Source organism: Carcharodon carcharias, chromosome 19 (assembly GCF_017639515.1).
Source record: "Carcharodon carcharias isolate sCarCar2 chromosome 19, sCarCar2.pri, whole genome shotgun sequence".
In the NCBI taxonomy this organism is placed as follows: domain Eukaryota; kingdom Metazoa; phylum Chordata; class Chondrichthyes; order Lamniformes; family Lamnidae; genus Carcharodon; species Carcharodon carcharias.
In genome coordinates, this window is record NC_054485.1 from 20,104,301 (window position 1) to 20,128,754 (window position 24,454).

At 45.3% G+C, this 24,454-nt stretch overlaps 1 long non-coding RNA gene across 1 annotated transcript; it reads left to right on the forward strand.

The window, feature by feature from the left end:
- Nucleotides 1–6,070: 6,070 nt before the first annotated feature.
- On the forward strand, nt 6,071–20,695 carry LOC121291854. Its single transcript, XR_005946098.1, has 2 exons — nt 6,071–6,249; nt 20,113–20,695. It is a non-coding gene; the product is annotated as an uncharacterized LOC121291854 (long non-coding RNA).
- The last annotated feature ends 3,759 nt before the right edge of the window (nt 20,696–24,454 follow it).

Genomic DNA, 24,454 nt, shown 5'->3' on the forward strand with positions numbered 1-24,454 from the left:
ACCACTGGACTGTCTTTGATTTGTCACAGTACTTGTCTGACACTGAGGGTGGAATCACCCCAGATTTGCACTAAGTGCGGTCTCAGGGAGGAAAAAGGATGTTTTACCCACTGGCCCCAATGGTGACTTTTCACGACACATCGTCCCAATCCCGCCTCATTCCTCATGCATTCCCGGGAAATATGCCGGGTCTCTGGCCGGACATCCTCTCATTCACCCGCCCCCGCCATCACATCAGGCCTTCAGTAAACCGGGCGCCATATTTAAAGGCTGCCCCTACAAAGACTTAGCACTCTTCAAGAGATAGGAAGCTGCTGTGAACTGATGGCTGCCAAAGGGAGGAAACATGCTACCCCGAGATTTAGCGATGCCTCCCTTGAGCGCCCACTGGATGTGGTGGAGGCCCACGGCAATGTGCACTCTGGGTAAAGGCCAGCAAGCAAGGTCGCCAATTATGTTTGGGAAGCAGTGGCAGCGGTGGTCAATCCCAGTGCCCTGCAAAAGAGGACAGCCATCCAGTGCCAAAAGAGGATAAATGTCCTCATCCGTTCCACAAGAGTAAGCCACTGTTCTCATCACTCTCAACTCACACACTCACAAACTCATCCACAGGGATCTCACACTTCAAGGGATGACACCATTAACTCTCACACATACCCTCACATCTCCATCAGGCTCATATCCTCTGGAGCTCATGTCCTCATCCCATCCATCATTCCACTCACCACACAAACATTCCACTCATTGCCTTGTGTCCTGCTCACACTCTCTCCATCTGGTTTCATGCAGGAGAAGCTGGCTCACATCAGCAGAGGGAGATCCTAGATAGGTGGGTAGTGGCGTGGCCCACGTTAAACCCCTCAATCACTTTGAGGAGTGTGCCATCACGCTGACTGGTGAGGACGTGGACCATGCCTGCAGCGACAGTGAAGTCGGTGGCGAACATCCACATGAGGATCCTGCACCACATTATCCCTCTCTCAATGCCAACGTGAATGCTTTCTCTCCTGCTTTTCATTCTGCTGCCATGCACTAATTATCTCCAAGATAAAAGCAAAATACTGTGCATGCTGGAAATATGAAACAAAAACAGAAAATGCTGGAAAAACTCAGCAGGTCTAGCAGCATCTGCGGCGAAAGCAGAGGGAGCAGCTGGCCCACAGGACTGCCAAAGCAAGCCTCGGCTCTCCAGAGACTGCAGACCAAAGTCATCAGAGGCAACAGAGCATTGCACAGACTGTCTCCACCACTACTGTGGATGTCAGGGCAGCACCTTAAAGAAGTGGTAGGCCTAGAAAAGTTAAAAAATTCTGATCACAAATGGTTGTACATGTGCACACATATCACTTTATAATCTGAAAATATATTCACTTTCACTAAATAATGCTTAATGTTATCTTTAAGCTTCATTTACAGGCTTCACAAGTCCTTCCCCTGCATTACCCCCCATTCCCCATCCCTCCACTGACCTCGAGTGATTTTGGAGGAACAGGTGTGTGTGTGTGTGTGTGTGTGTGTGTGTGGGGCAGGGTCTTTCGGAGTCTCATGCAAGCACTCTCCTACGCACACGGATCCTTCCTCCATCACACTCAGCTCAAGGTTCTGAGCATTTTGAATGCTGCCTACTGTCCATCTGAGCTGAGCTGCATCTCCACTCACCCACTGATTGCCCTCCCATGCAGCGCCTGTTCCTGCCCTACACAAGGCTCTTTTCACTTTCGATTTTACAAGCTGGTACTGGTGAAGTATATCTTTAGCTCCCCCATCCTTTCCCCTCCCCCGGTCACCCATGTCCTTTCCCCCATCATTGTTGACACCCCTGACATCACCTTCCACCTCCCTAATGTTACCTACCAGCCAGAACCTTTTTCTTTCCAGGATATCCAGGTGAATGTGCATGTTCCCTACATTCCTGAGAATCACACCCCCATCCACATTGACGTCCCCGACCTCCTCCTTCCCATACTCAGGGTCTGCCTGTTAATCCCTACCAACCTCCCTTGTTTCCCTTCTACCGCTACCATTGCATTCTCACCCTCCCACTCTACTGGCTTGCTCTGACCTCTCTCATTTTCACTATTCCCTCCTACCACGCCCACTCTCATTTCGCTCCCCTGGAGCAGCCATCGACTCCACATACCACTCCCTTGCACATTCACCTGCACACCTCCCCTTACTCCCGCCTCCACCATTACTCCTTCCTCCATCCTTACTCTTTTCTCACACCTGACTCCTTCCCCACTGTGAACTCCTCCTCCTACCCGAAGTCCTGCTCCCCCTGAACTCTTTCCCCACCTCCGAACTCCTTCCCTTCCTCCCCACTTGCACCTACTTCCTCAGTTACCCCTGTTGCACCCTCCTTCCCCACCTACTCCCTCCCCCTTCCCAACCTCACCCCTTCCGACACCATCATACCCCCGCTCCCCCAACCCCAGCCCCTCCGGTACACCTTCCTCTCCAACTCACAGCTGGACCTTCCTCGCCGCCCCCTCGATGATCATCTATAGCAGACCCTCAACAGTGACCTTCCACCTTTCGTGAGCTGTTTTGTGGTAGTCATTTCCATATAAATCCATCCAGCATGCAATGGATATGTTCCTCCAGGGTCCAGTTGCTGTTGGACTCCAGCATCTTCTGCTTCTTGGATGTCTGCAAGGTGAGCAAGGCCCTGAAGGCAAGTCCAGACTTCTGCTCGTCATGCTTGTCAAGCCATGTTCTGCACTGGCGTGTTTTCCCACCGGCGTGGGCAGTAAAGTTGATATGGGGGAATGATTCTGGCAAGCAGGACCTATAATGATATGTAGATGTATTGAAATGAAGTTCCCGATGTGCAGCGATGGGAAACACAGCCCGCCATTGGCGGGTGGAGCAGACGATTGCAAACTGATTTTTGGGCCCCCTGCGATATTGTCCACTCACGTTGCCATGACACTCAATGACAACGAGCATGGAAAATTCCACCCTGAGCACCTAGGGGAGAGAACGAGAGGAGGACCCTGGGACAGGCAGCCAGCAGCACCTAGAGGATTTAGTCTATCTAGAGGATCTATAATCAATTAGGAGTAAGGGTAAAATAAAAACAAGGGTCCATATTCTAATTAGTTAAGATATGTCTGGGGAGCTCAGACCTGTGATTTGCACATCCTGCCCTATGTGGGAAATCCTAGTCACTCCAGGCGGTCTGGATGACCATGTGTGCAAGAGGTGCCTCTGATTGAAGCCACTCGATCTCCAGATTTTGGAGCTTGAGCAGCAGCTGGGGGCACTATGGTGCATTCATGAGGATCAGAGGTTCATGGATAGCACGTTACAGGACATGGTCACCCTGCAGCTTAAGGAAGTGCAAGCAAAGAGGGAATGGGTGACTGCCAGACAGAAGGGGACCAGGCAGGTATCGAGAGAATCCCCTGAGTGCACCTTACTCACAAATTGTTTTTCGGCCTTGCAAAATGGTGAGAGTGACGATTCCTCTGTGGAGGCCAACCAGAGTCAAGCCCATGGCACTGTGGGTGGTCCAGCTGCTCAGGGTGGGGGGGTGGGGGGGGGGTGGGGGTGGGGGGGGGTGGGGGTGGGGGTGGAAGTGTGGAAGAGCAATAGTGGTATGGGATTCGCTAGTGAAGGGAGCCTTAGGCATGACTCCAGGATGGTATGTTGCCTCCTGGGTGCCAGGGTCAAGGATGTCACGGAGTGGCTGCAGGGCATTCTGAAGGGGAAGGGTAAACAGCCAGAGGTTGTGGTCCATGCTGGGACTAAAAACATAGGAAGAAAGAGAAATTAGGTCCTGCAAGCAGACTTTTGGGAGTTAGGTAGGAAATTGAAAAGCAGGACTTCAAAGGTAGCAATCCCTGGATTACTCCCAGTACCACACAGTAGTGAGTATAGGAACGGTAGAATAGAGCAGATGAATATGTGGCTGAAGAGATGGTGGAGGAAGAAGGGCTTTAGATTCCTGGGGCATTGGGACTGTTTCTGGGGGAGGTGGGATCTGTATAAGTTGGGCGGGTTACACCTGAATAGGAACAGGACCAATATCCTTGCTTGGAGGTTTTCTGATGCTGTTGGGGTGGATTTAAACTAAATTGGCAGCAGTGGTGGGGTGGGGTGGGGGGGGGAGGGGGGGCGGCAGGATCCTGAAAAGTAGTTCAGAGGGGAGAGAAGCGGAGATGGAATTAGAAGTTAAAACACTAGTAAGTGAGTCTGGAAAACAGAGGAAAACATAGTCTGGATAAGAAAGAAGTAAATTGAGCAAGGTTAAATGGAATATATTTTAATGCAAGGAGCTTGAGGATAACACAGATGAGCTGAGGGCACAGATAGGCACATGAGAGTATGATATCTTGGCTATGACCAAGACTTGGCGAAAAGGGCAGGATTGGCAGCTCAACATTCCTGGTTATAGGATATTCAGATGAGGTAGAGAGGGGGATAGAAGAGGAGGTGGGGGGGTCACAATATTGATCAAGGAATAAATTATAGGAGTGAGAAGGGATGATAGCTTGGAGAGATGATCGAATGAGGCCATATGGGTAGAAGTAAAAAACGCAAAAGGGGCAAACACACTGTTGGGTGTGTACTATAGGTCCCCAAACAGTCAGGGAGAGATAGAGGATCAAATATGTGATCAAATTTCAGAGAAGTGTAAGAATAATAAGTTAGGAGATTTTAACTGCTCAAATATTAACTGGGATAGTTTTAGTGTGCAAGCTAGAGAGGGAGCAAAATTCTTAAGTTGCATCCAGGTGAACTTTTTTAGCCAGTTCTAGAAAGCCCAACAAGGGAGGGGGCTGTTTCAATATTTGGAAATGAGCCTGGGCAGGTGGAAGGCGTATCAGTAGTGGAGCATTTTGGAGGTAGTGACTGTAACTCAGTTAGATTTAGGATAGTTATGGAAAAGGATAATGTTGGTCTGGGAATAAAAGTTATAAACTGGGGAAAGGCTATACAATACGATATAGCCCAAGTGGACTGGGAGCAGCTACTTGCAGATAAAACTGTGTCAGAGCAGTGGGAGGCATTCAAGGAAGAAATAGCAAGAGTACAGGGCAAATATGTTCCTGTAAAGACAAACGGGGGGGACCAAGTCCAGAGACCTTGGATGTCAAGGGACATAAAGGTTAAGATTAAGAAAACAGAGAAGCTTATTGCAGATACTAAAGGCTCAGTATGGCAGAGTTCCTAGAGAAGTATAAAAGGTGCAGGGGGAACATAAAAAGGAAATTAGGAAAGCTAAGAGAGTGCGTGAGAAAGCATTGGTGGGTAGATAAAAGGAAGACACAAAGGGGTTTTTTAAATCTGTAAAGAGCAAGGGAATAACTAAGGAAAGAGTAGGGCCAATTAGGGACCGTAGAAATAATCTGTGTGTGAACCCAGAAGATGTGGGTACAGAATGTGCACCCTCACTAGGGCTATCTGTACCTTGCTTGTCCTGCTTTCTACCCTTAATTAGCACATTCCTTAGATAATATCACCACCTTCAACATCTCTTTGTCCTTTTGTCTGTGACATCTTTTGGTTATCTCCACCTATCACTGGCCCTCTATCCAGCTCTCCTTGTCCCACCACCCACCCCCCTCAAACCAGCTTATATTTCACCTCTCTTCTTTTTTTACTTAGTTCTGCTGAAGGGTCATTCGGACTCAAAACGTTAACTGTGTTCCTCTCCGCAGATGCTGCCAGACCTGCTGAGTTTTTCCAGGTATTTTTGTTTTTGTCTTCACAGATGTTGTTAGACCTGCTGAGTTTTTCCAGCATTTTCTGTTTTTGTTTCTTATTAAGTTCCAGCGAAACCCCTTGCAATGTTAAACTATTTGAAATGTGCTATATAAATGTGTGTTGTTATAAAACAGCCACTTGATTTAATAGCAATGCCACGGGAGACTAGTTAGTGCATAAAAATAACTATCCTTTGTTTTTGCCTTCAATGCATATCAGTTGGATTCTGATATAAACACCTGACTGGCAATGGAAATTCATTGAACATTCAGTAACTAATGTGTTTAGTGCAGGAAGCATTTTTTTTTCTGCACATGTGCAGCATTTACCAGAAACCTATTACTTCTCTCAATATACTTCTTCTGAGGTTACTTGGTTGGTTTCCGCTGAGCTCAGCTTAGGAGTGAAGGGTTTGGCACTGTCGGAGTTTTTGGCCACCATTTGGTTGGATCGGCAGCTTGAATCGCCACGATACCCGGCTCAATGACAATGAACAAAATCCTGATCTGTCTCCTTGTCTGCTGCATGATGCTTTTTGTGAGTACCAGGCAAGAGGTATAGACCCACTGTTAAAAACCCATCGAACAATATTGTTTCAGAAATGCATTTGTTAACACATTCAGAGTCTGCATGAAATTAACTTCGTTCAGGACATCAGTTGTCAATGTTCTGATTTAGAATTTGATGGTATAGAAATAGAGTAGGTGATATGGTTATCCAGCTTGTTGCCAGGTCCTTGCAGTGTTTGGAGAAGGGTGGTAGTGGATGGAGTGAATTAAACTGTGAGACAGACTACAATCCCATCAAAAGAAAAATCAGATAGTAAAATATCTGAACGTTAGGGTTGGATTTTCCAATGGGCTTCAGGATCTGGAGATCAAGGATAATTTTTTATTTGTTTATTCGTTCACGGGAAGTGGGTGTCTGACTAGGCCAGCATTTATTGCCCATCCCTAGTTGTATTTTGAGAAGGTGGTGGTGAGCTGCCTCCCTGAACCACTGCGATCCATGTGGTGTGGGTACACCCACAGTGCTGTTAGGAAGGGAGTTCCAGGATTTTGAAGCAACTAAAATATAGTTCCAAGTCAGGATGGTGTCTGGCTTGAAGGGGAATTTCCAGGTGGTGATGTTTTCATGCACCTGCTGCCCTTCTTCTTCTAGGTGGTATCGGTTGTGGGTTTGGGAGGTGCTGTCAAAGGAGCTTTGCTGAGTTGCTGCAGTGCATCCTGTAGATGGTGCACACTGCTGCCACTGTTCACCGCTGGTGGAAGGGGTTTAAGATGGTGATGGGGTGCCAATCAAGCGGGCTGCTTTGTCCTGAATGGTGTTGAGCTTCTTGAGTGTTGTTGGATCTGGGACCCCCCCACTCAGCTCAGTGATCTTCTGGGGGGGTGTTGGGGGGGTGGTGTGGTGTGGATGGTTGCCTCCTAATTGGTTGCCTCTGCACTCACTGTCCTTAGGGCAGCTTCCAATGCTGCCGGCCCAATCACACAGCATTGGCAGCCTCCCTGGGAGAGAATTTCCCAGTTGAGACAGACCAGGGACTCAGCATGGAGATGCCCTCGGAAGTGTACATTTCCCCTCATATTGGAGGGGGATCCCCTCTGGGTGGATCGTTTAGGCCATGGGTGCGGCCTTTCTTGCCTTCCCAGCCCACCCCCAGGAAAGTTCCTCAGCGGTGGGAACGTGTAGGGAAGCTGTCCCAATGCAGCTTCCCTCTATTATCCCTCCAAGCTTGCCACCAGGGAATGGGAAAATTCTGCTCATTCTTTTCTCTTGAGTGAGAGTATCTTAGCAACTTGCTCTAATCAATTAGATTGTTTTGAAATGTGTGAGGAAATCTAAATTGGGTATATTCATTTAATAAACAGTGAGGTTTACCAAAAGTTGCCTTGTTGAAAGGAGAGAGTTTTTTTTTAAAACAAAGGACCTCTTAGTTACAGAATATACAGCTTAACCCATCCACTGTTTGAAACTCTCCCTCCCACCTATTTCTGAATTGTTCAATTCTCCTGATATTGACTGGGGCTTATTCACTTTTCAGACCACGTCCTTAGTCTGGCACAATGCGTTTGACAGCGCTCTATAAATCCAGGCTCTGAAAAAGAAACTTATTTCTGGGTTTGGAACAGATTATCTGATTTATAGCGGATTGGGATCACTGGCCGCTGAACACTGGGACCCGCCCTTGCAATTGTTTGAAATGTAATTGAAATCTGTGCAATCAATTGGAGAGAACTGCCTTCAAACTGTTAGCAAACTGCAGGCATTTGGGAGCGATGGGGTTTGATTAATTCTTTCTTAATCTTAAATCTATTATTTCTCAAATGTTTGCATCTTGCTTTCTGTGTTCCCCTCGGTTTCACGCATTTTTGGTTTGAGCTGGCAGCAAAGGAAATGCACAGATGAGTTTCATTGAAACAGCAAACACTTCTTTCCCTGCCCCATCATCTAGAGCTGGTTCAGTCAATCGTCTTCGTCAGTCACATGATCCTGCCCCGAACTCTTTCTGCTTGAGATGCCAGTCAGTTCCCAGGGGTTTGTTCAGAGTGTGAAAGATGGAATAAGGGCCTGGGTCTAAATTTTAACCTCATTTTCACTGGATTTACTGTGCTGAATTAGGAACATGGTCTGAAAAGTAAATAAAGCCAGCCAACATTAGGAGAATATGATGTTTCGGAAAGCTCTGAATGAATGATTTGCTGCACGATGCCTTGGCTTTAGACCAGGATGTCAAACTCATTCCATTCAAGTAACAGTGGAATTCAGTAACATCCTGATAACTTGCATCTCACTAATGGGGCTTGAATGTAACTTTGTGCAAGTGGATGGATTTTGAATGGGTTAAAATCTCGTCCAAAGGCATGGGGCAGTGGGGGGAGGAGAGGGGGTTTGCAAGATTACTCTTGTCCCCCTCACACTCCCCAATCCTGCCTGATATATACAGGCTGTTTGCTTTAAAAAATGACAATGTGCAAGTTCCACAACTCAAATAAAAGTTTGCTTTTAAAATAGGAACCTGCACTGTGTCCACCCTCTCTATCCTTCTCACCCGCAGCCTAGCTCCACTTCCTCAGCCATCTCACATTGCCCTTCCTCCACCATCTCCGCTGCTTTTTCCACTGACCTGTCCCCTTGCCCTCTCCTCGATATCTTCCCAACCCTCCCCCTTGTCCTCTCCACTGCCCTCTCCCCTTGCCCTCTCCCCGATATCTGTACTGCCCTCTCCCTGTCCACCCACTGTCTAATTTCCATGGTATCTCCGCTGCCTTCTCTTTGCCCTCTCCTACCCTCTCCTCCATCCTCTCACCAGCTCTGTTTCCATATTCTCCCTACCATCTTCCCCTCTCTCTTTCCTTCCCTGCCCTCTTTCTTCCTTATCCCCTCTTCCCAGCTTCTCTCCCACCTTCTCCCTTGCCCTCTCTCCTGTTCCTCCTCTCCCACACTATCCTTACCACCTTATCCACATTCCCCACGACTCCTGCACTGCCTTTGATCTCTCCCTGCACTATCCCCTTAATCCATGAGGGAAACTTGATCCCGCTATCACAACGGTTTTGCAATTTGTATTTATTTCGAGGTGTGTGCTTTGAATTCAGAAGTAATAAGATCATCGAGACCTTTAGAGATTTAAAAAAAAATTAAAATATTTATTAACAAAAGAAAATATATCAAACTCATACATAAGATTCCAGTTACTTAAAACAATAGTAAATGCTAAAATTCCTACCTAACCTGACTCCCAAATATACCCCCTTATAAGGCAACAGTCCAAACCAAACTTTAAAGTTAGAAAGAATAGGCCCGCACAATTATCACCTTTAAGGGCTGGATGCAACAGACTCATGCAGATATGACAGGAGGCTTTTCGCAAGCTTCGGCTAGATAGGGCCTCTCTCAACATTGCCTTTCATTCTCCCTTATATACGTTTTCTCTCTTTTTAATTTGTAAATTTCATTGTCCCATTGCCTTTGAAAATGTACTTTCCCATAATATAAAACTTTTCATGGGGCTAATATTGTCAGTAATCTTTGGAAAAAATAAACACACTGCTTGGCCTAGCTTCTCTGGCTAGATGTAAATGTTCTGCTATGTCTTTAAAATTCAAACTGCCCTGATTTATCTAAAAATGCAAATTCCCTTCACATCTTACATTCTAAGACTTCAGCCATGTTTATGTATTTAGTATTTCAAATCCCTCTCTCCCTAACTTCTTTTGATATTTCCCACCCTCCAGATTAGCAGTCCCCAATTCAGTTAAATCCCACACACACACACACACACACACACATACAGAAAACTATGCAAACCCCACTTTTACAATAAATCACAATAACATTATGAAAATTATTTTACTTTCATAACAGTGATGAAGAGGTGGAAAATTCTGTCCAATGTGCCCATTGTTCAGCACGGGTCCAAGCGCCACATTTTATGGGGTCACACAGGTGCAAGACAATTTTTTTAAAAAGGTGAAAAGAGCTAGTAAAGTCTTGCTAACTTCTGAGCTCTAGACAGAAATTTATAAATAACCAGAATTTCTCTCTAACTTTCCTAGCAGTAATGTAGCATCGTATAAAATATAGAATCGTAGAACACAGAAGGAGACTTTTAGCCCATTACACCACTGTGCCAGCTCTTTGAAAGGGCTATTCAATTAGTCCCACTCGCCTGCTCTTTCCCCTTAACCTTGTAAACCTTCCTCTTCAAGTATTTATGCAGTTCCTTTTTGAAAGTTACTATTCAATTTGCTTTCACTACCCTTTCACACAGTGTCCATCAGATCACAGCTCTCTGCGTAAAACAAGTTTCCATCTCTCCTCTGGTTCTTTTGCTAATCACCTTAAATCCCATGGTACCTGCATGATTTTGAACAACTCTATCAAATCTCTTGTTAATTGATAGATTTTTAAACACTTAAGGAGATCAAGTGATACGGGGATAGGTTGGAAAATGGATTCATCCATGATCTTATTGATTGGTGGAGCAGGTTCGAGGGGCCATATTCCCCATTACTGCTCTTATTTCTTATGTTCTGCTATAAGGAGAATAAGACAATCTTTTCCAGTTTCTCTGCATAACTAAATTTTCTTATCCCTGGTGCCATTCTAGGAAATCCTATCCACACCCTTTCTAAAGGTACAGTTTTGGGCAAACAGGAAGGATATAAAACCAATGAAACCGGTGCAATGTTGATTTGCTAGGATGTTACTTGGGATGAGCGAGTATAGATCATTAAAGGCCAGTGTCGGACACACTCCACCTCAAGCCAAGGATGAGGTCGACCCCATCCCAGCTGTTTTAATCCAGAAAGCCAGGCGCTGAAGGATAAAACTAGAGCCAATCCTTACACACTTATAAGCTTTTATTTATAGAGACACATATTACAAATATGCACGTCCAAACCCAACAGCTACAGTTTCATTATGCCCCGATATACTCTTTTGGTATAACAGTGAATGAAATGGACAAATGAATAAAGTAAACAAATTAACAAGTAAATTAAAGTGATGGCCATCTAAAGGGGCACTGTAACAAAAGGGAAAGTCTTAACAGAAACGTATCTAATCAGATTAAAATGTTGTTCTCGTGGCTGATGATGGACTCCAGCCCCCGCGGTGCGCACTAATCCTGGAAGTCCACTCATATATATAGGAGCACAAGTGAATCCCCAGTTCATGACCTACATATAATTAAATAGTCAATTAACACCAGTTACTTTTACATTGTGCCTCTCTTTCCTGTCTGGTAGAATCTCATTTCACTCACAGCAAGGAAATGGAGAAATTCCAATCAGCCCTTCCTAATTTACACATGCTTTCAGTTCCACTCATGAAGCCCAGCCTAGTTCTCATGTGCTTTGATCACTTATCCTCTGACTTGCCAAAATGCCTGATCATCTCTCCATTTAATGGCAGTGATTCCAGTTGATTCTATGAACCATTGCTTTTGTTTCCTGAACTGATGGGAACTATGTGAAAGATAGTGAAAGCAAATTGAATAGTAACTTTCAAAAAGGAACTAACTAAATACTTAAAAGGAAAAATTTACAGGGTTAAGGGGAAAGTGCAGGAGAGTGGGACTAATTGAATAGCTCTTTCAAAGAGCTGGCACAGGTGTGACGGGCCTTCGGTGTTCTACCGTTCTTTCTGCTATTTGTTTGAAGGTTTTTTTTTGTTGAAACAGAAAGATTTCGGGGGTACATTGGAGATAATTTTGACTTTGGGATATACGGGCAATATTGGATTAATCACCTGTTCTACATCTGTCCTGATTCTTATTGCCTTTGACTTTACCCAAAATTACCCATTGTTACTAACTATATAACAACAACAATCTATATTTATACAGCGCTTTTAATGGAGTAAGATGGCCCAAGGCACATCACAGGAGTGTCAGCAAACAAAATTTGATACTGTGCCACATAAGCAGTTATTAGCACTGGTGACCAAAAACTGAAAGTCCTAGAAAGACTCAGCAGATCTGGCAGCCTCTGTGCAGAGAGAAACAGAGTTAACGTTTTGAGTCTGTACGACTCTTCTTTGAAGAAAAGTTGAAGGGATGGCTGACAAAGGTGGAGTGATGCAAATTAGGGATATGCAGGAGGGCAGAATTGGAGGAGCACAGAGATCCTGGGGGGGCTGGAGGAAGTTACAGAGATAGGCAGTACTTTTGAAGCGTGGCTACTGTTGTAATGTAGGCAAATGCAGCAGTCAATTTGTGTACAATGAGATCCCCCAAGCAACAATGATATAAATGACCAGATAATTGGGTGTATATGAACTCATACTTGATGCAACATAAATTAATCATGAGGAAATCAGGATTTTGATTCCCAGCTTACTGCTGATCTGATACTTGTGCTGTGAATTGTGGGCCCTTGTGGTGTTAAACTTTTGGCAGAAGGGTGAGACAGTGATTGTGCCACTGTTGACATATTGCTAGTCACAGACAGACTTGCCATGTGGCTGTTCCCTCTACAGGGCAAAATGTGCAGACTGTACCTAGTGGAGATGGGTGTAAATAGCCTTGCTTGACTCACTGCTCTCGCTATCTACTGGGCTGCTACTTCTGTGACTGTTTTATATAAAATGGGAGTGGATCGACTGCAGATCCAATTTCTTCCTGGTGATTATGGGCTTCTCGTGGCAATAATTGATATGTACACTCCCCTGAGCCTCAGAATATTAATTCTGTGTTTCATCAAACCTGAAAACTGAGACTCAAAGCAAGCTGTGTAGTAACAATCCAGCAATGAATCACTTATTGTTATATACAGGACGTAAGACAGATGCACATGAACAAGGGACCCCAACAAGGAACCAGGAATGAACTGGCAGTTCTTAGCCAAAATGTACTGAAAGTTTCAGTGGGGAGCTGCGTGAGAAATGCTGCCGGTGATGAGTACAATTTTGTGTGACATTTGTAGGAAATTTTCCTTTTTAATGCAGTTTGGCCCATTGCCCAACCCTGTCTCCCAACCAAAGAGAGCTGAATATCTGGAGTAGTCTTGTTCACTCCATTCCTCACCCCCTCCCCAACTGTGTACCCAATCATTGAGGTCACAGGCGAATATTTAACAAAACATTATCTTCATCTTTTTTTCTCTCTTTTATACCCACAAGGGCCCCATAGCGTAGGTGAAAATGACTTTCAGTGATTCCCACTGGAGTTCAGGTCCCCTTCCATCCTGAAGGTTGTGACTCTCACTGGGGTTCAGGTCCCCTCCTCCCCTGATGGTGTGGACTTTCACTAGGATCTGGTTCAAAAGCCATGACACCTTCAGGCCCTCTCCCTTGAGGTGTCCATCCTGCAGCTGCAATGCTAGACAGACCCTTTGAACATGGAGGTTATCACACACTGGGGAAGTGAGACGTTCAACTAAATGTAATTATGAACATAATTCTTGTGTTTCTCCTGTTTGTTTCTCCTGTTCCCTGACCACGGAGGCTGAAGTCAAGTGGAGCACCTCCCTAACCTAGTTGAGATCAGTTCACTCAGCATAAATGGGGGACAGGATTTAAGATCTTCTGACTTGTGCCACTTAACATGGGACCATTCAAAGTGTTCCCTCAGAAACATTTTTAAATACAGCATCATATTGGATGAGGCATACGGAATTACATAGAACTTATTGCATAGAAACAGGTCATTTGGTTCATCAGATCTATGCTCCAGACAAGCCTCATACCATCCTATTTTATCTCACCCTATCAGTGTAACCTTTCATTCTTTTCTTTGTCTTGTGATTATTCAGCTTCACCTTCCATTATTCTTAAGTTACCTGCAGGGTGTGAGAGAAACACTCAAATGTTTCTCTCTCTCATTGCTTTCCCCATTGTTAGTCACTGTCACATTATTATCCTGCAAAGTTCAGGGCTGTGCAACTTGTACAGAGTGTGCCTGTGAGACAATCTCAACCACATGTTTTGCGCAGATTGCTGCAGTTAATTGTTACATGTGCACATAACACTTACATGATGTGCACCAACTCTGCAATAGCGTTATTTCACACCTGCTGTCTTGCAGCTGTATCACAAGTGAAGGCTGTAAGTTCAGAGTTCATGGCTAACATTATATAGCTCATTTAATGTAGTCAAACATTGTAAAGGTGCTTCACTGGAGTGTTAAAATCAAAAGGAGATATTAGCACAGGTGACCAAATGCTTGCTAAAAGAGGTAGATTTTTAAGGAGCAGCTTAATGGTGGAGAGACAGGTGGAGAGGTTCAGGGAGAGTCTTCCAGATGTTGGGGTCTAGGCAGCTGAAGGCACGCCTGCCAATGGCAGGGCTACAGAAATTGAAGATGCGTAAGTGGCCAAAATTGGAGGAATGTTGAGTTCCTGAGGTTGTTGGAGGAGTTACAATGATAGGGGAGTGGCATGGCCATGGATGGATTTGAATATAAAGATATTGACTAGGAGCCAGTATATGTCAGTGAGCACGGGCTGATGGGTGAAAAGGGTTTAGTGTGAGTTAGAATATTGGCATCAAATTTGGGTGAGCTGGAGGTTGGAATGTGTAAGATGGGAGGCTGGCCAGGAGAGCAGTAAAATACTTCAGCGCAAATTAATCCTGCCGCCCCCGCCATGCCCAACGTTTCTTCCAGCTCTGAGACATTCAATGTTTTCAAACTGCAAGCAACACGAAGAAGAGAAATGTAGCACAGCAGTAAAGTGAGACGATGATTGAGTGTTGAAGGCCCTTTATCTCTGTGCATGTTGTTTAAGTAATTACTTGGATGGGCTGTCAGCAACCATGGGGGGCAGAACCTGAGATGGATCAAATGACAGGAGAAACGGAACAGAAAAATTGTGGTTGAGGAGAAAGATTCAACGTTATCTATTTATTATTAAAAGTTTGGCAGATGGCCAGCATTCCCTGCCCATAAACTTACCTTCCTGCAACACATTTTAAGTCATAATGAAAAACTCCACGGAAACATGTCAGCATTTCTGCCAGGTTTAAATGAGATCTTGCTACACAACTCAAAAAATCTGCACATGCAACCCAAGTAAACACATACTCTGTACACAACTGATTATTTTTAGTTGGTTAAAGGTTACACATTGACCAGGAAACTTTTTATTATTTGTTCATGAGATGTGGGTATCACTGGCCAGGCCAGCATTTATTGCCCATCCTTAATTGCCCTTGTTCAGGGGGCATTTAAGAGTCAACCACATTGTTGTGGGCCTATAGCCACATGTAGGCCAGACCAGGTAAGGATGGCAGATTTCCTTCCCTAAAGGGCATTTGTGAACCAGATAGTTTTTTTTTTACGACAATCAGCAATGGTTTCATGGCCATCATCAGACTTTTAACTCCAGATTTTTATTGAATTCAAATTTCACCATCTGCTGTGGTGGGATTCATACCCGGGTCCCCAGAGCATTACCTTGAGTTTCTGGAATACTAGTTCTGAATAACTTGTAGAACTTCCCTGCTCATATTCAAAAGAAGGTCATGAGAAAGCAAACATGGCCTACAGTGTCAGCCTAGATTTTGTCCTGCAATGTATTTGAACCCCCAACTTTCTGACTGCAAGGGTGAGAGTCTTACACATTGAGCCACAACTGACAGTAAATGCTTTGCTTGTGTGTAGGTGACCAGAACTGGATGTGGTCCTGATAGAGAGGCCTGTCTCAATGAGCCCTGCATTATTCCAGTCAGATATCCTCTTGTTTCCTATATATTCTTCAGCATTTTGTTACCTTTAGGGGAGTCAGTTAGAGGTGTGGCCCTCACCCCCCTCCGTCCCTGCCTCCAGCCCCCCAACCCCCGTTCAGGTGGGGATCGCATTCTATCAGTACAGTCCCTTCCTGTCCCAGAATTGGTGACAGTGCCCCATGAAAAGGAACTTCTCTTTCCCACACCAGTCCTTTAACCATGTGTTAATTCTCTTTATCTGTCTGCTACTGTGTCAATTTGCAAATGACTTGGGCAATAATCCATAGCTTATTAACCTCAAGGTCCTGCTTTTGAATTTAGAGCTTAATTCTTGATATCTTTCAGCAGGACGTCCTCCTTGTTCCTACTTTTGTGATTTTTTTTTTCCCAACTGCATTTACCCCTTCCTTTTCCAAATTCCTTTCTAAGATGTCCCTTAACCTGGCACTGGGTAGGCAATACATGCTTTGGGATTCTTGTTCATTGCTGTAGAGAACATTTTATCTATCCCCCTAATTATAGAGTTCCCTATTACTACCACATTTCTATTCTGTTCTTCCCACTCCCTCCTTTGGACAGCCTATTGAGCCTTGGTCTGCATTGTGGCTGACCACACTCAAATCTTTATTCTTGCCCTCACATGTAGCAAGTACATTGGACCTTTTGGACAGGATCAGGGCCTGCAGGACCTCCTTCTCAACCTGTACCACTTCCTCGTTCTCTGTCTCCCTCATGGTTGCACCCTCCCTTTCCTGAACATATGTTTTCCCCTGGTGTCTGATTGTATTCTGGATAAAACTGTCCAACATTCCTCCCTGTCAGACATAGGGCAGATTTTCACCCATGTCGGGCAAGCTCAGCGGGGGTGCGCCGGAGCGCTCAGGAAGCAGCCCGTCCGCCTGCGATCGGGGCCAGAACGTGATTTCAGGGCCAATTAAGAGCGGCAGCGCTCAGCGCACCCTGTGTGCGTGGGGGCTGAAACGCAAGCCGAGCAAGCGCGAACTTGGCACATGCACATGAGTGGGCACTTCATAATCTCCCTGAGGCACGGAGCTGTCTCAGGGAGCGGAAGAGATATGAAAAAAAAGATAAAGAAAATAAAAATGTAATGAAACATGTGTCCTCATGTGACTCTGTCACATGAGCAGGGACATGTTATTAATCAAGTTTTAACATTTTTATTTTATTTTTATTTGCTTTAGGAAACCTCATCCCAGCCCGTGGATGAGGTTTCCTAAGAAGTGTAAGGTTGGACGGGCAGCAAAAAATTCAGCTTAATCGATAACTTAAAAGCCGTAACAAACCTTTTAATTGTCAGTGGGTGCGCTGCCAACTCCGGTGCCAGCCTGCCGAACGAAATATCGCGCGACTTGTGCGTTGACATCGAGACGCTTGCCTGACGTCAACATGTGTCATTTCATGCTCGAGCGGGTCAGGCACACGCCCACTGAGCTAAAAATTTTACCCATACGGGTGGGCAAGGCCGCAGAAAGAGTTGAGCACAGGATGGGAATTTTCGCATCGAGGTCAGTGAGCTCAGGAGCGATGGGTGCCAGCAGCAGATTTTAGATGAGCTCAAGTTTATGGATGCTGGAAAGTGGGAGGCCCAGCTAGGACAGCATTTGAATAGTTGAGTCTGGAACTAACAAAGGTATGGATGAGTACTTCAGTAGCAGATAAGCTAGAGCTTCAACATGGTTTGAATAGCATTTTCTTGCACTGTAAATTCTAAGTATTTTTTTTAGTGGGCTGTTAATCGCGGAGAAGGGGAGGCAATCTTTGATCATCCATTAAATGAGGGATTTCAGCCTCTACTCGCCCTTATCTCTGCTTGGCACATGACCCATTTTCTCGGGCACCCGACAGCGGTTAGTAGCCACAAGATCAGAGCTGAATTTCCATTTTATAGGCCAGGGAGCCTATGCCTCCTGTCACTGACCTGACTGAGATTAACAACCTCAGCACAGACCATGAGATGGAACTGGATATTCCCTGGTTTGGGTGACACAGTGCCCATGTTCTTCAGAAAGGATGTCTGAAGATTTTTTTTTGAAAGAACTCTGTCTTGGCTTGTGGTTGAGTTCATGCCTGCATGAGAAAGGAACCTATCCTAGGGTGTGAAGCAGCAGCAGAGTAATAAACAGCACACTTAAGAGACCATGATGTTGCCCTTGCTCAAAACGCAGAGGCACAGTGGGATTGCCAGCTTTGGTATTTCTGCTCCACAGTTTGGTCCCACAGAAGTGGGACCTCTGCTGGGCCTCTTAGGCCCTGTCATCTGTGGAACAGGCTAGAGTGTGTCTGGTGCAACCTCTCACCAGTTTCCATTTGAAATGGCAATTGGAGTCCTTGCACTGTGACTTGTGCTGCCAACTCTGGTTGGACATTTTCCTGGATGTTTCATCACATGACCTCTTGCCTCCAACTCCCCTAGGCCATTGGTTGTCCAACACTTAGTGTCCTGCCCTGCCCTCTTGCCCTTGCCATTGTTCATCCAACATGTTATCCACAGCTATTTACAATACATATTAATGATTTAGATGAGGGAACTAAATGTAATATCTCCACATTTGCAGATGACACAAAGCTGGGTGGGAGGGTGAGCTGTGAGGAGGATGCAGAGATGTTTCAGTGTGATTTGGACAAGCTGAGTGAATGGGCAAGTGCATGGCAGATGCAGTATAATGTGGATAAATGTGAGGTTATCCACTTTGGTAGCAAAAACAGGAAGGCAGATTATTATCTAAATGGCTATAAATTGAGAGAGGGGAATGTGCAACCAGACCTGGGTGTCCTCGTACAACAGTCGCTGAAGATAAGCATGCAGGTGCAGTAGGTGGTAAAGAAGGCAAATGGTATGTTGGCCTTTATAGCCAGAGGATTCGAGTACAGGAACAAGGATGTCTTGCTGCAATTGTACAGGGCCTTGGTGAGACCACACCTAGAATATTGCGTGCAGTTTTGGTCTCCTTATTTGAGGAAGGATGTTCTTGCTATAGAGGGAGTGTAACGAAGGTTTACCCAACTGATTCCTGGGATGGCGGGACTGACATATGAGGAGAGATTAAGTTGGTTAGGATTATATTCGCTAGAGTTCAGAAGAATGAGGGGGGATCTCATAGAAGCCTATAAAATTCTAACAGGACTAGGCAAAGTAGATGCAGGAAGGATGTTCCTGATGGTGGGGGAGTCCAGAACCAGGGGTCACAGTCTGAGGATACAGGGTAAACCATTTAGGACCGTGATGAGGAGAAATTTCTTCACCCAGAGAGTAGTGAGCCTGTGGAATTCGTTACCACAGAAAGTAGCTGAGGCCAAAACATTGTATGTTTCCAAGAAGGAGTTAGATATAGCTCTTGGGGTGAAAAGGATCAAAGGATATGGGGAGAAAGTGGGAGCAGGCTATTGAGTTGGATGATCAACCATGATCATAATGAATGGTGGAGCAGGCTTGAAGGGCCGAATGGCCTACTCCTGCTCCTATACTCTTGCTCCTAGTTTCTATGTTTCTATGTCAATGTTTGTGATGCCATAGCCCCCAATCCTGTCACTGGCCGAAAGGCTCAACCTCACAGCCAATTGGAAAGCAAAGAAACTCTTCACTACTTGGATGCTTCTTGGCTGTCAGTCAATGAGCTTTTACTCACATCTCCAATATTAATTTTAACCTATAAACAAGCATTCAAAGAAAATGGAACAATACCCCTGTGGCATTTTTTGAATGGCCCATGTGATTTTTCTGCTGGAGATTAATCTTCAAAACCAGGAGAATACAAGGCAACCCTGAAGGGTTGGAAATGTAATGGTATTCCAAAACACCTCACATACTATGGATTATTTTTGAAATGCTGTTTTGTGGACAAGATTTAAATTGCTAATTTGGAAATATTTTAACAAAAGCAATATATTGTTGGTGCTGGATATTTGAAATAAAAACAGAAAATGCTGGTCTGGCAGCATCTGTGGAGCAAGAAAGAGAATTAATGTTTCAGGCCCATGAGTTCTGGGGAAAAGTCATCGACCTGAAACTTGAACTCTGTTTCTCTGCCCACAGCTGCTGGATGACCCACTCAGTACTTTCAATATTTTTTCTTTATTTTTATATAGGAAAATATTTCTCTCTTGTTACTGAAATGTGATTGAAAAGTTGAGTTGAATTCACTTTCAGGACAAAACTCCCAGGATGAAATCGGTTTCTCCTTTTGCTCATTTTCCTTTCTTTATTTGTAGGATTCCATATTGGAAGCAACGCCAATGCTTAATGCAACAATGCCAACAAAAAATGGAGCTGCTGGATTTGCCTCGGCCACTGCCACACTGCTGGTTTTGTCACTTCTTCCAGTCTGCCTGCAGAGAGTTCTCTCGTAACTTGATGGCCAAAGTCCCTTCAACTCCCTCATCCGTCACCATGGAAACCATTCCATAAAGTCAACATTCATCTTCTGACCCACTCTCAAGCTTCATTACTGACTGGGGCCTGATACTCTCTCTTCTACCTGTTCATTACTGACTGGGGCCTGATCATCTCCCACCGGCCCCCCTGCCAACCCTGCCCTGCCCCCACCTCCTCCCTCTCCCCCATCCTATCTCTGCCCTTGATATCCACTAATCCTTTCACTCTGGCCTGCTAAGTGAACGGAATCCACATATGTGTTATTGTTAAGAAGGGAGAAAAATAATTAAAGTAAATAAGAAACCCTGCAAATTGTGGAATTGACGCCTGATTGGAGACCAACATTCTTATACTGATGTTCATATACTGTGTCAGCATTTGGCGTAATTTTCACAACAATAAATGTCTTGATGCAGTGTCTACATGGGTGTTATGTTATTGGTTGTAATTTCTGTGTCTATCTTGTCTAACTTGCAATGAAACGTTACGGTTTTATTGATCAATGATTGATCATTACAGCAAGTCAGAATTAATGAGGCCATGGTCATTTTTTGATCCATGAATGTGTGCTTAAACTTGATAAATTGATACTCTGATCACTCATGAGGTACATGTTACTGGACAAATAAATCAGGGAACGAGGCCTCGATTTTAACCTTGCATTCCCGATGTGCAAGAGACTGTGAGGGATGGGGGGCCAGTGTTTAAAATATTGGAATTGAGGAACCCGATCTTCTAGCCAGTTCCTTTTTGCAAATCCAAATCAGTCCATCAACATGGCTGCTGGGAAAGGCAGATTGGGGTCCACCTCACTTTTAAAACCGTTGCTCGATTACATTGTTGGCGCCACAATCTAAATTTAACCATAGGTAGGGTGGGTGATGCTCAGTTGGGATTCCATGTCCGGGGGGATCTCGCACTGAAAGGGGGGTCCCACACTGTTGGGGTTTTGAAAGACTTGTACTGTGGAGGACCTGTGAGCCACGCGGTGGGGAGGGGGGAGGGGTGGGTAGTCCTGTGCTCTGAGGATCCTGCTCTCTGGACGTTGTTCATGTATGAAGGCCTCAGCGATAAGTCCCAGGCTGCAGGTGCAGTCTAGTCCAGATAACGGCTGATGATCAGGAAGAGCAGGAGGGCTTCACCCTCTTACCTGACACAGGTCTGACTAGGGAGCTTTCAAGATCAGCCCAGTCCTGATATTGCAGTTTCCCTTCCCTCCCCATCTTGTGCCCCAATGTGTTTTACAACCAGTGAAGTATTTTTTTCGAAAATGATTTCTGTTGTAACATGGGAAAATTCAAGCTGCACACAGCAAAATCCCAACACAGGGCCGAGATAGCCACTTTAGTGATGTTGGCTCATGGATAAATATTGGTCAGCACGATGGAGAGAATTTCCCTCTTCCAATTGGTGCCAAGGGATTGTGCCATCAAGTTAACTTCTCAGCCAAGGGGCAGCAGCTCCACCAGTGCAGCCGTCCCTCAGTACTGCTCCTCTGACAGTGCAGCCCTCCTTCAGCACTGCCCCACTGACAATGCAGCCCTCCTCAGTACTGTCCCTCTGACAGTGCAGCCCTCCCTCAGTACTGCCTCACTGACAGTACAGCCCTCTCTCAGAACTGTCCTTCTGACAGTGCAGCCCTCCCTCAGTACTGCCCCATCAACAATGCAGCCTTCCTCAGTACTGCCCTTCTGACAGTGCAGCCCTCCCTCAGTATTGCCCCTCTGACAGTGCAGCCCTCCCTCAGTATTGCCCCTCTGACAGTGCAGCCCTCCCTCAGTGCTGCCCCTACAACAGTGGAGTTCTTCCTCAGTACAGCACTGATAGCGTCAGCCTAGATTCTGTGCTGTTGTCTCTGGAGTGCATCTTCAACCGACAATCTTCTGACTCAGAGGCGAGAATGCTATCACTCAGCCACAGCTGACACCTAAAATGTTAGAAGAGAAACGACAACAGGAAACAAGGCTTTGAAGACAGGATATCTAGACAGATGCAAGGTCTTTGATATAGAAATTGCACTGCTTCTTGTGGAACGTGCGTTGAACATGGTGGTAAGGGGGTAAAGCAACCTGAATCTGTCACAGGATGTGACCTTGCTCGCCAACTTGATGACGAGCTTCCAACAGCGCATTCATTATTCACTGGAAACTTTCCACAGGCCAAGGGAAGTGTTCACTATTCAGTCAGTGCCATGTTTCTGAGGAATTCTCAGGGTGTCTTGGTACACTGTTAACTTTCTAATTCAGACACCGAAACAAACAGCCTCTTCTTGATGCCACACACAATTAGTCTGCCCTGAAAAAATGTTTTCAAAATACTTTCGCGATTATTTTAAACACATGCTTTGCAAAGAGGGACCAGAAACAGAATGAGCTTTGAACGGGGAGTAAACCACATTTACAGTTTAGTATACGGAGTTGTGATCTCATTGAGTGGTCACATTGCAGTCTGCCTGTGGATTTTTCAATGTTCTCGCAACACTTTCCTAAACAGTTTCTGACAACTGGCTTTCAGACATTGCCTGTGTGCTGCATCCACCTCTTCGTGACTTGTTCCTTACCCAAGAACCATAAGCTCACCGTTTGCCTTTGTAAACTTCACCTCTGGAAGTCATTTTTTTCCTTTGAGCAACAGAATTCCTCACAGTTTTCCAACATAAATCCAACAAAAGATGAAAGAAGTGTTACTACTTTTAGAGAACGAAGGGGGCTTATAATGAGGCGTCAGGATCAGGACGTCTATAATTAAGGGTAGGTTTGGACAAATTTCCTCCAATCATCACACATTACAAAAATTTAAGGGAGTTCTTGTGGCACAGTGGATAGCATCCCTACATATGGGCCAGAAGCTCTGGGTCTGAATCCTGCCCCAGGACTTGATAGCCAAGGAATGTGCATTCACAATGCAGCCAAATAGGTTGAGTATCAACCTGCAAATTCTTCCAAAACGCCAATGGCAGGTGGTGGAAATAAAATTGGAGCCTCTATTATCACCATCCATCGCTCCAGACTATAAAATACATGTTAAGGTGTGTGTTGCCACAGCAATTCAAAGTCCCTGAGTGAACTGTAACACATCACCATGAAAGTTTAAACAAATTCAGGAAGGTTCCCTCTGGCTGCTAGCTTTGTGAGCGAGGCTGATCCAGACCTTTTGCAACCTTGGTTTCCTACTTAAGCTTGAGCCAATCTCTCAGCCGAATATCAGCTCCATCACCACCTACTTTCACCTAGCTCTGCAACATTGCCTCGCTCCACCAGGGCCTGGGAGAGGTGGATGAAGGCGGCACCAAACATTGGGACCTAGGAGTGGCCCGGGCTTGTCGTTGTAATGGCACCCAGGGTGAGGAGCCACACCTGAAAGACAGTTTGGAAAAAGAAAATCGGAACCGTCACCCTGAGTGTTCCAATTTTTAAAAACAACAGTTTTTCAGCTGAGTTTCAGTGAGTGGCTGAACTGCTGCTTCTGCCCTTCGGCAGCTTTGTGGTTCTGATTTTTGAAAAGTCCGCCAAAAAAACCACAAAGTGCCCCCCAAGTTCAGAAGCAGCAACTGAGAACATTCTTGATTGAAGATCTGTTCGAAAGCTGGTAGGTCCCTTAATCATTTTAGAGCTAATTGGATGCTGAGGGAGGGTGGGGTCTCTATGGGGGTTGTAGGGTGGGGGGGATAGGGGGTAGCAGTATGCGAGAGTGGGGGGGTTGAGGTGAGGGGTGGGGGAATGACATGAAGGAATTGGGGGTGGGGTGAGTTGAGGGGGTGGGGACGTGTTGGGGTACGGAGATGAGGTGAGGGGGCGGGGGTGAGGTGAGGGGATGGGAGGTAGGATGGGTGCATGTCGGTGTGGGGGATAGGATGGGGTGGGGTTTGGGGGTTCACCTTTAAGGTTTAGTACCACAAAATTAAATACTGCACATGTCTCAAAATTCACTTTTGAATTTAAACGAGTCTAAATGTTCATTATGCCCTAAAGTAGACACCATTCTGGTGTCAAGCTGTGTTGGTGTACCAAAGGCTTGAGAATCTTGGGCCTTGTCAAAATAAATAAAAGAAACTAAAAACCAGGAATGATGCAAAACAGGGTGATGACTCACTATTGCCCGTTCTATTGCTCTTGAAAAGTCTGGGAATGAAATCCTGATTTGTCACTAAGAGATTACTTAAAGAAAGATTTTAAAAAT